Source organism: Saccopteryx leptura, chromosome 2, assembly GCF_036850995.1.
Source record: "Saccopteryx leptura isolate mSacLep1 chromosome 2, mSacLep1_pri_phased_curated, whole genome shotgun sequence".
Lineage (NCBI taxonomy): Eukaryota > Metazoa > Chordata > Mammalia > Chiroptera > Emballonuridae > Saccopteryx > Saccopteryx leptura.
In genome coordinates this window covers 227,217,101-227,233,421 of record NC_089504.1, presented here as the reverse complement: position 1 = coordinate 227,233,421, position 16,321 = coordinate 227,217,101, and positions in this window count along the sequence as shown.

Below are 16,321 nucleotides of genomic sequence, written 5' to 3'. Positions count from 1 at the left end.
TCCTTCTTTTCACTTTTCAGAGGTTTTCTCTGAAATGTTAAATAAGCTATGATAATGCCTGGGAAAGAAGAAAAATGTGTTTCACTTCGGATAAGTAATAGCCTTTTTACTTATATAAAATGGAAAATTTTGTTATAAATTACAAAGGTTTTTCTGTGACTCAGACACAAATCAATAAAATGTGAAAATGTAGATGACAAAAATACATTGTATTATACTAGGAGTGTCACACAGGCTTTTTTTCTTAGTGTAATTACGTTTATAATTCTTTTTGTTTGCAACTTTGTAACACCTTCCTCAGGCCACAAAGATACTGGCCTGTGGGAGAATATTGCATATGAAATTTAGTCCTGTGGTCAAAACTCCTTTAGTGGAGTCATCATCTTTATCTGCCTTCTGTGTCCTCATCTGTCAGAGTGCATCTGAGAAGACAGGTGATAGAGCTAGCCCAGTTTTATTTTTTTCTATCTTCATGATGTATAAACAAATCCAAATCTTTCTAATGAAAAGCCATGATTGAAAGACATTATTTATTTCTTTTTTTGCCTTGAAAAACAACTAAATTAGAGAGTGACACATAGGGGATTATGTACAATAACAAAATTTTAACAATAAAAATATGGAAAAAGACAAAATAAGAGGTAGTTAATCTAACAGAGGGAACTAATCCACATACACTGGGCTATAAAATGGTAGCTGTTCATAGAAATATGGCAAGACATCTCAGGTGGTATTTACACTTGTAAACAAATGATGAAAGGAATCAGCAGGGTGAGAACAGAACCGGAACTCAGGTGAAGCAAAAGCACTTTCTGATCCTGGTTCAGCTCTTGGAATGCTAGTGACTCAAGGCACTGCTTGCAAGTTGACATGCCTTACCTGTACTGTAGAGGGCAGCACTATGCAACCTTTATGCTAGGTCCAGTCTCACTTTTATTGTTTTTGTATTGTTGGATTTCCACAACTCAGACAAAACACTTCTCTTTTACACTATCACCTGTATATGCCATTAATATATTTTATTACATCTGTCATGTATTCCATAATGTGAAATACCAACAATAAAATGCTTGCACTTTTGGTGATAGGTTATTAATTGGCATTCCACTTAAAAAAACAAGTAAAAACAGTCTCTTTAATAAATAGTGTTGGGAAAACTGGACAGGTACATGCAAATAAATGAAACTAGACCACCAACTTACACCATTCACAAAAAAAACCTCAAAATGAATAAAAGACTTAAATATAGGTCATGAAACCATAAACATCTTGGGACAAACCAGGCAGTAAACTCTCTGACCTCTCAGAGCAATATTTTTGCTTATTTATCTCCATGGGCAAGTGAAATAAAAGATAAAATAAACAAATGGGACCATATCAAACTAAAAAGCTTTTGCACAGCTAAAGACACCATGAACAAAACAAAAAAAACAAACCCACACAATGGGAAAATATATTCGACAATACGTCTGATAAGGGGTTAATTACCAAAATTTATAAAGAACTTCTAAAACTCAACACCAGGAAGCTAAACAATCCAATTAAAAAATGGGCCAAGGAACTGAATAGATTCTTCTCCAAAGAGGACATTCAGATGGCCAATAGGCATATGAAAAAATGTTCAACATCACTAATCATCAGAGAAATGCAAATTAAAACCACAATGAGATATCACCTCACACCAATCAGAATGGTGCTCATTAACAAAACAACACATGATAGGTGCTGGAGAGGATGTGGAGAAAGGAGACCCTCGTGCACTGCTGGTGGGAATGCAGACTGGTGCAGCCACTGTGGAAAACAGTATGGTGTTTCCTCAAAAAATTAAAAATCAAACTGCCTTTTGACCCAGTTATCCTACTTTTAGGAATATATCCTAAGAATACTAAATCACTAACTCAAAAGTAGAAATGCACCCCCATGTTTGTTGCAGCATTGTTTACAATAGCCCAAGTGTCTGTCAGTGGATGAATGGATTAAAAAGCAGTGGTACATATACACAATGAATACTACACAGCTGTGAAAAAGAAGGAAATCTTACCTTTTGCAATAGCATGAATAGACCTGGGGATTATTATGCTAAGCAAAATAAGCCAGGCAGAGAAAGACAAATATCATATGATCTCACTTATATGTGGAATCCAATGAACAAAGTGAACTGAAGAATGGAATAGAGGCAGAGGCAGGGTCACAGGGAGCAGCGGGACAGCTGTGAGAGGAAAGAGGGATGAGGGAATGGGATCAGAGAAGGTGAAGGGATTAGTGAAATTATATATACATAATCCAGATACAGATAACAGGACAGCAAATCCCAGGGGGAAGAGGGGGGAGGGAGTTAGTGAGAGGGGAGCAAAGGGGGCATAATGGACATAGGGGTGGGGGTGAGGGAGTTATATTGAGTGGGACACTTGAATCCATGTTAACACAATAAATTAAAATTAATATAAAATTTTAAAATTAAAAACAACAAACAACTCTTGAATGATGATTCTCATCAAGTAAATCTGAAAGAGATCTATTTCTTAATGTCTAGGTAGTTACTTTCCATCTCCATTTGCAAAAGGCTTTAATATAATGAGGATGATAATGATGAAGATGAGGATGAGGATAATATAGGGAAAAATAAGACATTTTTCAAACTTAAGACCAAAATAAGGAGAGAGAAGCAAAACACAATTAATGTTCCTTGTCCCTTGCATGTAAGTCTAATTAAAATTTATGCACTCCATGGAAGTACATGTTTAAACACCTTTCCAGTGATTAAATTTAAAAAAAGATTGAGAAAGCATCTGGCAATTTAGGATTGCTACCTGGCATGCAGGACTGATACTGTGCTAGAAGGAGATAAATGTCTCTATTGATCTTCTTGTGCAGAAATTGGGGAGAACAAAAGGCAGACAATGTGAGTCCCAGTGATTTTTCTGAGATTAACCTAAAAATATCATTAAAGGTGTCAATTAAAAAAAATTGAACAGATTTAAAACTCATCACTACCAAAGAATAAGAAATTTAAATAAGCATTTTCTGAGGATTTACATATAATATTAATAGGTTTCATTTCTGAGAACCTGCTGCTTAATGAGTAGCGGTACATTTGAAGTTCTATGGTGAAAATTATGGTAGATTTTTTTTTAAAAATTATGTGATTTTTTTTAAAAAATCACAATTTGCGTGCAGACTGGTGCAGCCACTGTGGAAAACAGTATGGAGGTTCCTCAAAAAATTAAAAATCAAACTGCCTTCTGACCCAGCTATCCAACTTTTAGGAATATACCCCAAGAACACCTTAGCACTGTTTCAAAAAGAGAAATGCACCCCCATGTTTATGGCAGCATTGTTCACAATAGCGAAGATCTGGTAAAAGCCCAAGTGTCCGTCAGTGGACGAGTGGATTAAAAAGCAGTGGTACATATACACAATGGAATACTGTGAGACCATGAAAAAGAAGGAAATATTTTCTTTTGCAACTATATGGATGAACCTGGAAACTATTATGTTAAGTGAAATAAGCCAGGAAGAGAAAGAAAAATATCATATGACCTCACTCATTTGAAGAATCCAATGAACAATGTGCACTGAGGAATGGAATTGAGACAGAGGAGAGATCAAAGGGACCAGAGGAAAAGAGGACAGAGGGAAAGGGGATGATAGGATGGGATAAACCTGAAGGGAAGGGAGGAGGGCGCTATGGGGAGGGGGGCAAGGAAGCTGTTGAGGGTAATATGGGGCAGGGGGGATGCATTTGGGGCAACACTAGAATCCATGTAAACACAATAAATTAAAATCAATAAAAAAAGCAAAAAATGTCACAATTTGCTTTATGTCATTGTTTTATTCTACAATCTCAATTTGGCTCTATTGAGCTATATTAATAGTATGGCTATATGTATTATGTATAATGACCAATCAATCAAAATGTTAGTACTGATTCTACTCTAGACAGGACTAAGACAATTAAAAATAAATAAACTAACCTGATTTGGCAAAGGCTCTCTTAATATCAAATGAGATAGAAATAAAATTCTCTGTGCTGATTTTTGTACTGAAATGAACTCATAATGCTTGGAAGAAGTCAACAAATTTCTCAAAATATAAAGTTCACTAAAAACTGACACAAGAAGAAATAAAAACCTTAAAGTTTATATTTCAGAAGAAAATTAAATTTGTATAAAAAAATAAAAAGCAGACCTCTAAGAAAGAAAACTTTAGGTTCATATTGCCTTAATGGTGATTTTTAGCAACTATTTAAGGAATAAATAATTCTAATTTTATACTGATTCTCTCAGAAAATAAACTTAATCTAGGATGCAATTATATATAAAAATAAAATACAAAATATTATTTTTTAAAGAAAGATAATTTTAAAGAAAGATGTGCAAGACTGAATACCCCCCAAAACTTACTAAACAAAATTCTAGTCAAAATGCCAGTATATTTTAGATAGTTACAAAAGATGTTGAAATGTATAATGAAACCCAAATGACCAATATCCAGTGACATTCTAAAAAAGAAAAAAATTAATTTTACATTAACTGATTTCAGGACACTCAAGTAGAATAATTCAGAGAATCTAATATTGATGTAAAAGATACACAAAAAAGTCATCAGAAACTATTAGAGATTTTAGAAATAGATTTCTTTTTTCTAAAGGTTCAAAGTAACAAAATACCTTTTATCAGATGGTACTGAAAGTGGGATACTTATGTGGAATAAGAAAAAAATGACTAATTTTTTATAATATACATAAAAATTAATTTAAAAATGTGTTATAGACCTGAACATAAAAGTTAAAACTAAAGTTTCTAGAAGTTTGTCTAATTGTTGTTCCATTTTGTGTTAAGACACAGAAAGCACTGGCTTCACCAACAGCAAGCCACAGACTGCAAGAAAAAACTGCATATAGAAATGACAGGTACAGGTGTTACAGGTAGGTGTACATAGATATATGGATAAGAATACAGATAGTGTAAACACAGATGATAGAGATAATGCTAAAGATACCTACCTTATCAGGGTAAGAGACAGATTAGAGATAGAGGTAGAGATAAATATATCTATCATATGTAAACATCTCCTACAATGCAAACATCCAAAGACAAACATCCTTCATAGCTGAGCCCATTGAGCCCATTGGAAGAAAGCTATATGAATGTTCAAAGAGTGAATGACATGTCCAATTTCTTTGTCATCAGAGTTGCAGGAAAATGCGAATTATAACCACAAGTACATAACACTACTCACCCACTAGAAGTATTAATGGGAAAGAAACTGTGTGTGTGTGTGTGTGTGTGTGTGTTTATTTAGTCGTCTATGCTTTTGATTGTGATTTACATAAATTTTTTTTTATCATTAATCATAATTTACACAAGATTTCTAATACAAAAATGTTTCCCACATTAGTATGATTTGTTTTTTCTATTTTTCTGAAGTTGGAAACGGGGAGGCAGTCAGACAGACTCCCACATGCGCCCGAACTGGATCCACCCGGCATGCCCACCAGGGGGCAATGCTCTGCCCATCTGGGGCATTGCTCCATTGCAACCAGGGCTATTCTAGCACCTGAGGCAGAGGCCATGGAGCCATTCTCAGAGCCTGGGCCAACTTTGCTCCAATGGAGCCTTGGCTGCGGGAGGGGAAGAGAGAGACAGAGAGAAAGGAGAGGAGGAGGGGTGGAGAAGCAGATGGGTACTTCTCCTGTGTGCCCTGGCCAGGAATCAAACCTGGGACTCCTGCACACCAGGCTGACGCTCTACCACTGAGCCAACCGGCCAGGGCTAGTATGATTTTTAATACGTCTCAATTAGAGTTATGGCCCTATAACAGATTCCCAAGAGATGAATCGAAGGTTTTGTACCTAGTGCCATACTTCCAAAGATTATGTTAACATGCTTAATTTAAAGCAAAATTTTAGAAATGGAAATAGCATAGATTTTAGGAAAGAAAACCAGTTCCTCAAAGCTCTAGCTGATGAGAAGATTAAGTAACTCTCAAGCTACAAAATAACTCACGAAGCAACTAGTTTAAAAGAGAATAAATAACAGGGTGTGTATGACAGTGTCCATAGAGTGTTGGGTTCAGGGTTCAATGTGAAATTTCACATAGTTCTTTGATATCAATTTCCATGCATGATTCAGAATATGATGGATGTCACCTGGGTTGAAGTAGCTGAATAAACTAAAGTCATAATCAAGATTTGGATTCGTGATAACTAGAGTCTCAGTCCACAGATGTTAGCACCCAAAATCATTGTTATAACTTGTAGTTCACACCAATGTGAATTTTGATAAAGAACTCAAAGAGCCATCTAAGCCTTACTAACTGTCTAATAGGTGCCGTCCATGCTGAGTGGTAAGGCTATTTGGGGCTGGCAGTCTGGTTTCTGACTCACAGACACAGAAGAAGGACCCAGGTAAGACCAGCAGCTTCTCCCTCTCAGACTCAGTCTGTGGTATTCGTTCTTCACTGATTTAGTCATATGAATAAATGACATACATCCTCAGGAAGGGAAACAGTTGTCTTTCTTTGCAATATCGTAAAACAAAGGAAACTTACAAAGATAAATGACTAACGTTGAGACCATAGTGCAACGCCATATTAAATTCAATTATTGAAAAAATGATTATAGATCTCTCTCCCACTGTAAGATGCACTAAAGGAATTTCAGATGAAAAAATAGTATATTGAGAGGGAAAGCAAAAATAATTGTTGTGGCAAACTATCCAATATTTGTAGAATAAGTCCAAATTGCTATTGAACAGCTGTATACGTATACAGACAGCTCTTAAATCTTATTCCAATGAGTGTGGAAGCCTATAATTCATCTCCTCCTACTGTTATAAGATGGAAATGGATTTCATAGGATAACACACTTGAAAAGTTGGATTGTGTAGTTGAATTAGTCTCCCAAGAATCGTTCGAAAACTTAGTAGAAACCAGAGGTCCAGCATCTTCCACAAGTCAGATGGCAGCATGCATATCTATAACCACAAAACTAGAGTCATATTCATATCCTCTTCTCCAAAATTGTCACATCCACACATGGCAACAGCCCTGGCCACCAGAGCCAGAGCCCAGTCCCGTGAGCCCTTTGATTGATTTGATATATTCAATGGCGAGTGTGACAAGTCTTAGTTACTCACACTGTAATATTTACACCAATAACATACTTGATAAAACCTCAAATAGTTTGTTTTCTCTTATGTAAGAAGGGGCCTCACACCTATTAAAGCTAGGCTTGCTTTGCTGGATCAACCAATATTTCCCAATTAGTATTATTAGGTTTTAATACTATTTACTACACACATACCATTTGTATAGATTTCATACTTAGGTCTACAAGGATCTCATGCTTTTAACTATTATCCTAGTTATTTTGTTTTTTTTATAAGATATCTTCCACCTGTCTCACAAAGCTGATAGCAAAAATACCAGGCTGCTAGAAGTCCTGAATTTATGCACTGGGGAGGTTTTGTGTTCACTCCATGAAAGGTATTACCATTGTTATTTTAGAAAAAAAAAATCTATAGTTTCATTGAAGCTCCCATGTCAAACTCTGTTTCTACCTCTCTTCTATCACTGATTATATCAGGTTTTGATGTAGATATTGGATGACAGGTCAGCCCCAGCTAGTGATTTATAAGCACCAGATAAGATCTGCTAATGACTATATAGGCTTTATCTTTTTACCATTAAACGCCTGGCACACTGTCTGAGTTCGGTAAGTCTGATTGAGTGAATGAACACACCTTCATCTGATTTGATTGTATCCAGTTGTCTCCATCACCGTGCAGTGGGGTTGGCCCTCCTGGGGGCAGTGGGCTTCTGCTTTTCTCCCTCAAGTTCATGAAGGGTCACTTTGGAAAAGTCAAACTATCTTTCCCTGGCATTCCAAGAATAATGTCTCCATCCAAACCCAAGAGCTGCTCTCTCATTTCCTCATCTTTAAATCCCAAACTAATTCACTAGAATAAAAAAAAAATTGACTAAAGAAATGTTTCCTTGAATCTGCTAAGAATGCACTAAAAATGGAATTCTTTTGGGACCACAGTTTTCCCATTTACTCATTTCATGCTGGGGAGAAAAAGTCATCTAAGACCTAATATGCATTTGTAAGTTAATATCATCATTACTTCTACCACAAGGAAGTAAAATTTTTAACACTCTTAGTTTGTAGTTCTTTTTAAAAATAACTTCAATCACAAGCAGAGTCCAAATATTCCTTGGAATATCTTGGCTCAGCAATTTGACAAGGTTATGGCCAAGGAAGCAATCATGAGGGCAGAAAAAAATCCCACCCCAGAAAGGTTTGTTTTTCTGATTGACTATGTTTTTCGCTGTGGGCAGTGGGGGACAGAGAGGAGGAGAATTTGTGATGTCACAAATCTCCATTGAAAAATGTTCGCAGAAACAGAAGCAGTGACTGTACATGAGTAATTTAATTGTTGGAAATGCACCCCAGGTTCAGCCATGGAACCCACAAGGGTTGCCACCCATAGTCCCTGTGGAATGTCCCACCAGGGTTACAAAAGCTTTCTGTAGCATCCCAGAAGAACAGATGAGAAAACACTTTGGAGGGAAGACTCGATAACTGAGCTTTCTGTTTCGAAGACCCAGAAACATCAATTCAGTAAAAGACAGATCCACTTCCCAGGGCCAGAGTCAGGACTAAGACCTCTACAACTGCAGCCAAAGCCATAGACGGGGCAGTGGCTCCCACAACCACAGCCAGAGCCAGCGTCTGGGCCACTGTGGTACAAGTCCGGGTCCCCACAGCAGCTCACAGTGTAGGACTTGTGGGTTTGGTTGGAGGTTGTCAAAGGTGTCGAAGTCCCTGTGTGTGAGACGTAGCACATGCACGAAGCTCCTGTACCCCCCCAGCAGCACATGTGGCAGACCATGCTGGCTTACTTCAAGTTTATTCAAAACCAAGACTATTCTACTTTAGAAATCCAGTCAAACTATGCTTTTCTTAACTAAGAGAGATCCAAGTAAAGAAGCTTAAATTTTTTAATTTGATTTCCCTGCTGAGCTGGCTTCCCACAAACCTATCATGCCCATAATGAGGAGAGTTGATGGGCCTGCCAAGCCAACCAGGACTTAGTTTTCCAAGTCAACCCTCCACCAGGCTCAGGAGTACCAGCAGTCCTCTGATGACATCACCTGAGATAGTGCCTCTCAGTTTAGTCCATGTCCTTGGCCACTTAGTTTTCACCAAATTAAACAATGCACATTATTTCTACCTCTTCACAGTTCAAGTAATCTCTTAGACCTTCCAGTCAAGTCATTGAAGGTGCAAAACTATGTAAAATTCCACTTAACTGAACAATAGGACAGTTGTTTGGTAAAAAACATTTTGTCACTCAGATTTTGTAAACTATCTTCTGTTACATTTTAGCATTTCCTGAATCACATTTTAATCTTTTGGTAATACAGCGGTATTTTAAAGGTGAGGATTTTGAGTTTGGCGTTTTAGTAGGCAATCAAGAAGACTGGTGTTGAATATTTATAATTTATGTTTAGGTAGAAATAGTATATTTCATTTTCTTCTGTCAACACCACTTCAATGTCTTATGTCAAAAAGTAATAACAAATAAAGTGTTTCTACTAAAATCCTTTTTTTACATTTGCAAAGCCAAAACAATTTTATTATTTTATAATAAGTCTAATTTGGTTACTAAAGCAAAAATTATATTTTATTTGTCATTTATTTACACAGAGATATTCCTCCCCTCACCTTTCTCCTTTCTTGTTCCCAACCTTGCTCTTGATCTCACTCTAATGACGTGTGTGTGTGTGTGTGTGTGTGTGTGTGTGTGTATGTGTCCTGCAGTGTTTAAGAACTATGTAACATTTTTGGACAGTAAAAGATAATACCTCATTCTTACTGTTATAGAATTTACTATTATGGAAAATAAAAAATAAATTATATGTGCTATTACCTCAACATTGTCATAGTTATGATAGGATCTAAAACCTTAACTTTTGCAGTATGAAATGAAAATATTTGAGTGCTGTGAAGTTATAAATAGCAACCCCCTCACCCCGTCCTGGTTTGGCAGGGATGGCACCAGGTCGAGCAGTGACGGCAGCAACTGCCTTGAGAAACCTCGGTCACAAGGAGACTAGGGCGCTGGTCCCCCAGAGGTACTCCTTATCTCAGAGGGTCAAGCCAGTGAACCTCCTATAAGCACGATTATATATGTGTTAGGTCTTTCAGAATTTAATAGGTATGAGTAAAAAAGAAAAAATAACCTTTTATAGTGAGGGAACATTGAGAGGCATGCTATAGCACCACAATGGTACACAGTATGTGTGTAGAATGGCGTTAAATGGAATGGAACAAAAATGGTGGAGAAATTGGTATGAGGCAAAAAACAAAAGTCTACATTCCTAAAAATTGAATGTGCCTACCAAAGAAAAGATTTTTCTCATAAACACATGTGGATAGTACCTATGAGAATCACTGACAAGTCATGAAAACCCATGGAAACCACCCAGTTTATTGAGGATGATGTCCGGCAACATCTTTAGGTGAAACTCTAAAGTGAAGGCTAAGTTGACAAGGAAACTAGGATTCAGGCAAAACTCAACGACCCATCTCCGGAATAAAATCATGATGGAGGTATAAATAAAGAGCAAAAACCAATATTGGGCTAGATAAGAAAAACAGAAACACTAATCTAGAGTCAATTCCTAAGTTTTAAGTGGCTGTAAAGCTAAAGGAATCTAGTCTTAAAAATTGATTTGCAGATGCTACACTAATGAGATGACAACAAGTACTAGCTATGATGCATTCTTGGGTTTTCTCTCTTATGGAGCAGAAGTCTCCTATTGCAAGTTCCCCCACATTCAAATTATATAATGAGGAAACTGACAGAAAATCAGTCAGAATAATGAGCCACAACTCAAGGGCATGGCTTTCGTGTGATGCGCACCGGAAAATAGCAGTATCTATCTAGCAAATATAAATCTAAGGAAGAGCTTCCTCCCACAGTCTGAGTCTCACTAACTTTTCATTATGCAAAGAGAATGTGTGTTCCATTAGCTTTATATACTGTAAAGGACATCATTTTCATAAGTATTAGAAATATCTGAATTTGTTTGGGATCCCATATAAAAAAGGAGGCATCAATTTAGAAAAATAATAAAAATAATCACCTGAATGAGTTGTGTGCTTAAGTTAACTGTGAGAGTAATTTCTAAGAAATCGTGAATAAAAAAAGTAAAATATTCCATGGGAAAATATTTTTCATTGCAAAAATACTAATAAATGTTGGAAAATAAAGCATCTATTGCTTTGAAACTGTTGAAAGAAATAAAGATTGATATGTAATGTTCACAAAGAAAGTTTATTCAAGAGTAAGTCCAGAAAAATCACAGGAGCAAAAAAGAAAAGAAAAAAGAAATGTAGGTCATTTTCTAGAGACATTGACTATATCTGAGCACAGAATTCAAATTGGTCATCAAAGACTTAAATGTCTACTGATCCAGTGAGTTCTAAGTGCATGGTGATACTTCCTTTGAAGAATTAAATTATTAGAGACTGAAAATTAGACACACATTCTGAGTTTTGAAATCATGATCAAGTTTTTCAGAAGAGTCCAGATGACCAGCATCTTCCATGGAAAAAAATAATAAAAGTGGCCACAACCATGGCCCCCAGAGTGTCCAAGGCCACAGCTGAAACCCCCCGGGCCAAAGCCAAGACACAATAGTAACTGCCAACTAGCTCATTGAGTCAAGTTTGAAGATCTGGTTGAACATTACAGGTGAAACATTCCTGAGAACTAATATCACAATGTGCATCCACACTTCATGCTCCCTAATTAAAGGGTACAAACTACAATACATGAGCTTCAGGAATTGTGAATTCTCTTTGAAAATTCTCTTTGGTGAAAGGTATCGTGAATTCCCTTTGAAATATTATCTTTGGTGAAAAACAGTACTGTTGAGTCAGATCTTTCTTACTACTGATAGTTTCAAAGATATGGGAAGAAAATTTTTCTTTGAAATTTCATTTAAATTTCTCAGAACCAGTTTTTGTAATAAGTAGCTGTTTTCCTAACTTCACAGTTAGCATTTACATGTTTTCACACTTAAAACTTATTATGTAAACTCCTTATCTCACAAAGACCAAGGTTTTTCATCATTGTCCAATTAAGTCTTCTTCACTTTGTCTTAGACTGGGTTTTAATTAAACAAAGTATTTTCTTAATATTTTCATTCTCTCTAGTGAGTCAATTTACTAGTGTAATGATTATGGGAAAAATTCCTCGGTGGCTGTTCTTACTTTGACAGTACAAAAAAACGTATAATATTTATAGTGCAAAAACATGAATACATATCTTTAGTTCCTTGCTTGTGACTCTTTGTCTCCTATCTTAAAAGTAGCTTCACATCTGCAGACAGTATGCAGATCTGGTCCAACTATAACCAAAGCCTATAAAACATTGTGTGAAACATCCCCTCTACCTAGGTGAATCCTCTCAAACTGCTTCTTAAAACCTCGATGAATCTCCGTGCCCTAGCTTTATCTCAGAACATTTTACCCGTTGTGAAGCTTTTTTCTTACAGCTTCCCTTGATAATTTCAGCTGCCAGTAAATACCCACTGGCTCCTCCAGGTCTCCTAGGCATTACTCATGTGACTCTGCCACCTTGAAAAACAAGTTCTCGGTTTGTAATCAGTTATCTGGCCTGCAGTGTAAACCTTTTGAATTTGAGGATTTGAGATTTACATCCCCGAGGCCACATATAATCTCTTGTAAAACTACACAGAATGAATATTTGTTAACTTTTTCAAAATTTACATTTTCCTGAACACTGATTTAAATATATGGTATTGTTTTATAGGAGGTGAAATAGACCTACCTCCTACCACACACATGTGTGTGCAAAACAATGAACTCATAGCATGATGGATAAGGTACAGTGGGTGATTTTGTTAAGTTCCTAGGGCTGCAGTAACAAAGTTTACCGACTGTAGGTGACAATACCAGAGAAAGTATTGTCTCACAGTTCTGGAGGCTAGAAGTCCAAAATCATGGTGTTAACAAGGCTTCACTTCCTCTGAACTTGTAGGAGAATCCCTTCCTGTCTCGTCCTAGCTTCTGGTGGTCTGCTAGCTATCTTAGGTGCTCCTTGACCTGAAGCTGCATAACTCCAGCTCTGCCTTCATTGTCACATGGTACATCTCCCTTGTGTGTCTCCACATCCTTGCCTCTATGAGGATCTGTTTCTGTATCCAAATTTCCTCTTCTTATGACAACACCAGTCACGCTGAGTAATCATATTGAATTAGGGCCTGATCTAATTACTTCACCTTGACCTCATCTCAACTTGATTAAATCTGTAAAGACCCAATTTCAAAATAAAGTCACATCCATGGGTATTGGAGGGAGGGAACAAGTTCGGTCTCCAATATATCTTTTGGGGTGGGAGAATAATTCAACCCATCATGGTTATTAATATTTTCTGTTTCATATTACTTTATTTAGTGCATATAATTAACAGATGCTAGAATAGAAACAGATGATTCTACATAAGACTTTTGGTTTCAGTCTTAAAATTCTTCTTTCACATTTCTAAGCATCTCTTCCTGTAACTGAAAGGGATTTGAGAAGAGAAAATGATGACTTTGATATAGAATGGATTGTGTCTACACTGACAATTGGAGGGTCGTTTGTAACTGACCAGTGGAGAGCTTGTGATTTTAATTTAGATCCTCTCATAAATGTGCACAGCCAAAGAGCCTCATCAGTGCATCCTTAGGAAAACATAAGTGGAGCGGTGTGTCCGTGTACTGTTATGTGCTACTCGTCTGAGACCTGCTGGAGCAGAAATCAGTGAATCAGATTCAGTGTCAGAGGAGTCAGGTTTCCTCTGCACATTGTTTACAGATAAGACCACAACTCCAAGATTCATTTCATAATTAAACTATCAATAGAACAAGGACTGGAATAATTTAGTGGATATTAATCATTAGTACTATAAAAATAACACAAAACAATAGTTTCATTGCTGATTGGGTCAACAAGAATTATATTTACATTCAAACCACAAATATGGTGTTTTGTGCACGTTCCAACCTCTCTGTAACCAATGTTGTGGCCAAATCAACCCCTGTGGTTATTATGATTGCAAGATGCCCTCAGAAATAAGCATCAGAAAACTGAGAAGATACAGGTTTATTTCTTACAGGACTTGGAAATTATACAGAACTCCTGGGGCCGCACAGAGAGGCTGCCGGGGGTAGGGGGTGGTGGTAGACAAAGACAGAGAGAGAGCAGGGACCTGAGCTTCTGCTTTGTTGGGGTCAAGAGTAAAGGTCAAGGGTTTCTTGGACTCAGACTTTTTTGGTGAATTTAAAACTTAAGAGCAGGAAATTAAAAAAACAGAAAGAAAATACAAGTGGTCCAAATGGTCAGTTATTGAAATCAACCACGATCGCTAAGACAAAACCTCAGGGGAAGTAGTCTGGTTCTTGATTTAGTCCTGAGGCTGGCCATGGGTTTATTTGAGATAGGTGTCTTTGAAGTGAATGCCTCCTCAATCAAACCTTAAGTCATGTACTGATAATACAAAAAATTAAACAAAAAACTGTCAGGGCTTACACTACATGTGAATTTAAATTATGTATCAAATTTCATTTATAGATCAATACATTTTCTATATGTCAAATTTTATATATAAATTATTTATATGTCAAGAAATTACAAAGCAACAAATGTTTGTTTTGTAAAGGGTAGAAGAGTCTCTATTGTAGATATTATAAAGCTTCATTTATCAAAGACATCTGGAAGCAAGCCCTCAAATTTGACCTTTAGAAACTCTAATGGAATACACTGTACGTCCTAAAAAGAGACCAATTACATCCTCCCTGCAGGAACTCTTAGACACAGGATTAACCCAAGGTGGAGATTAAGCACAGATCTCTTTGGCCTACCAGGAAATCCAGAGATCAGAATTTCCATGGTTAAAGATAACAAAATTTCATTTAAAGGATATATTCAGTACAAGTTTGTGTGTTTGTTTGTTTTTAACAACTGCACAATTTTATGAATAAACATCAGTGAAAAGACTCTTGCAACATAATTTATTACAATGAAATTAGTAATTTGAAATTACTTTCACACACATTCTTTCTCTGCGCCTATAACAACCCTGGCTTTTGCTGTGAAATATTTTCTTAATTTTATAAATGTACTTTGAATATGGAAGTATAATAGTGCAACTCCATAATCATTTATAAAAGGTTTTATTTAGCATTTTTAACATAATCTATAAGTATTTTCATTGGCTAAAATGATTACACAATACAGAAATAGAGGGAAAAAAATTGTAGCTTTTGAGTGTATTTATTGGTCAGCTGTTACTAAAAGCCATGATATCACTGTGCCAGATTTGAACAAGACAAAACCAGCATGTGCTCTTTGGTTAAATTTATCCCTAAGTATTTTATTTTTTTGATGTTATTGCAAATGGAATCAATTTCTTTCATTTCTTTCAGAAAATTTTTACTGTGTAGAGATACTACTGACTTCTGTATCCTAAAACTTTACAGAATTTACTGATTAGATCTAATAGCTTTTTGGTTGACTCTTTAGAACAGGGGTCCCCAAACGTTTTACACAGGGGGCCAGTTCACTGTCCCTCAGACCATTGGAGGGCAGACTATAAAAAAACCTATGAACAAATCCCTATGCACAATGCACATATTTTAAAGTAAAAAAACAAAACGGGGACAAATACAATATTTAAAATAAAGAATAAATACATTTAAATCAACAAACTGACCAGTATTTCAATGGGAACTATGGGCCTGCTTTTGGCTAATGAGATGGTCAATGTCCAGTTCTATATTTGTCACTGCTAGCAGTAACAAGTGATATGATGCACTTCTGAAGGTGTGTGTCCAGCGTCACTGGAAGTAGTACTGTACGTGAGTGACATCGCACTTTGCAACACCACCACATATAGTAGTACTCCAGGAGCACAGGATGCAGATCCTGACCTCTCATTGACCACCAATGAAAGAGGTGCCCCTTCCGGAAGTGCGGCGGGGGCCGGATGAATGGCCTCAGGGGGCCATAGTTTGGGGACCCCTGCTTTAGAATTTTCCAAATATGAAATTGTATTCTTTTCAAATAGCAACCATTTTACTTCTTCCTTTTCAGTTCTAATAACTTTTTTTTTTTTCTTACCTGATTGCTCTTGCTAGGACTTCTAATACTATGTTGAACAGGAAAGTTCCTGATCATAGCTTAAAATCTTTTAACCCCTAATTGTTAAGCATAATGTTAGCTATCAGTATATCCTATATG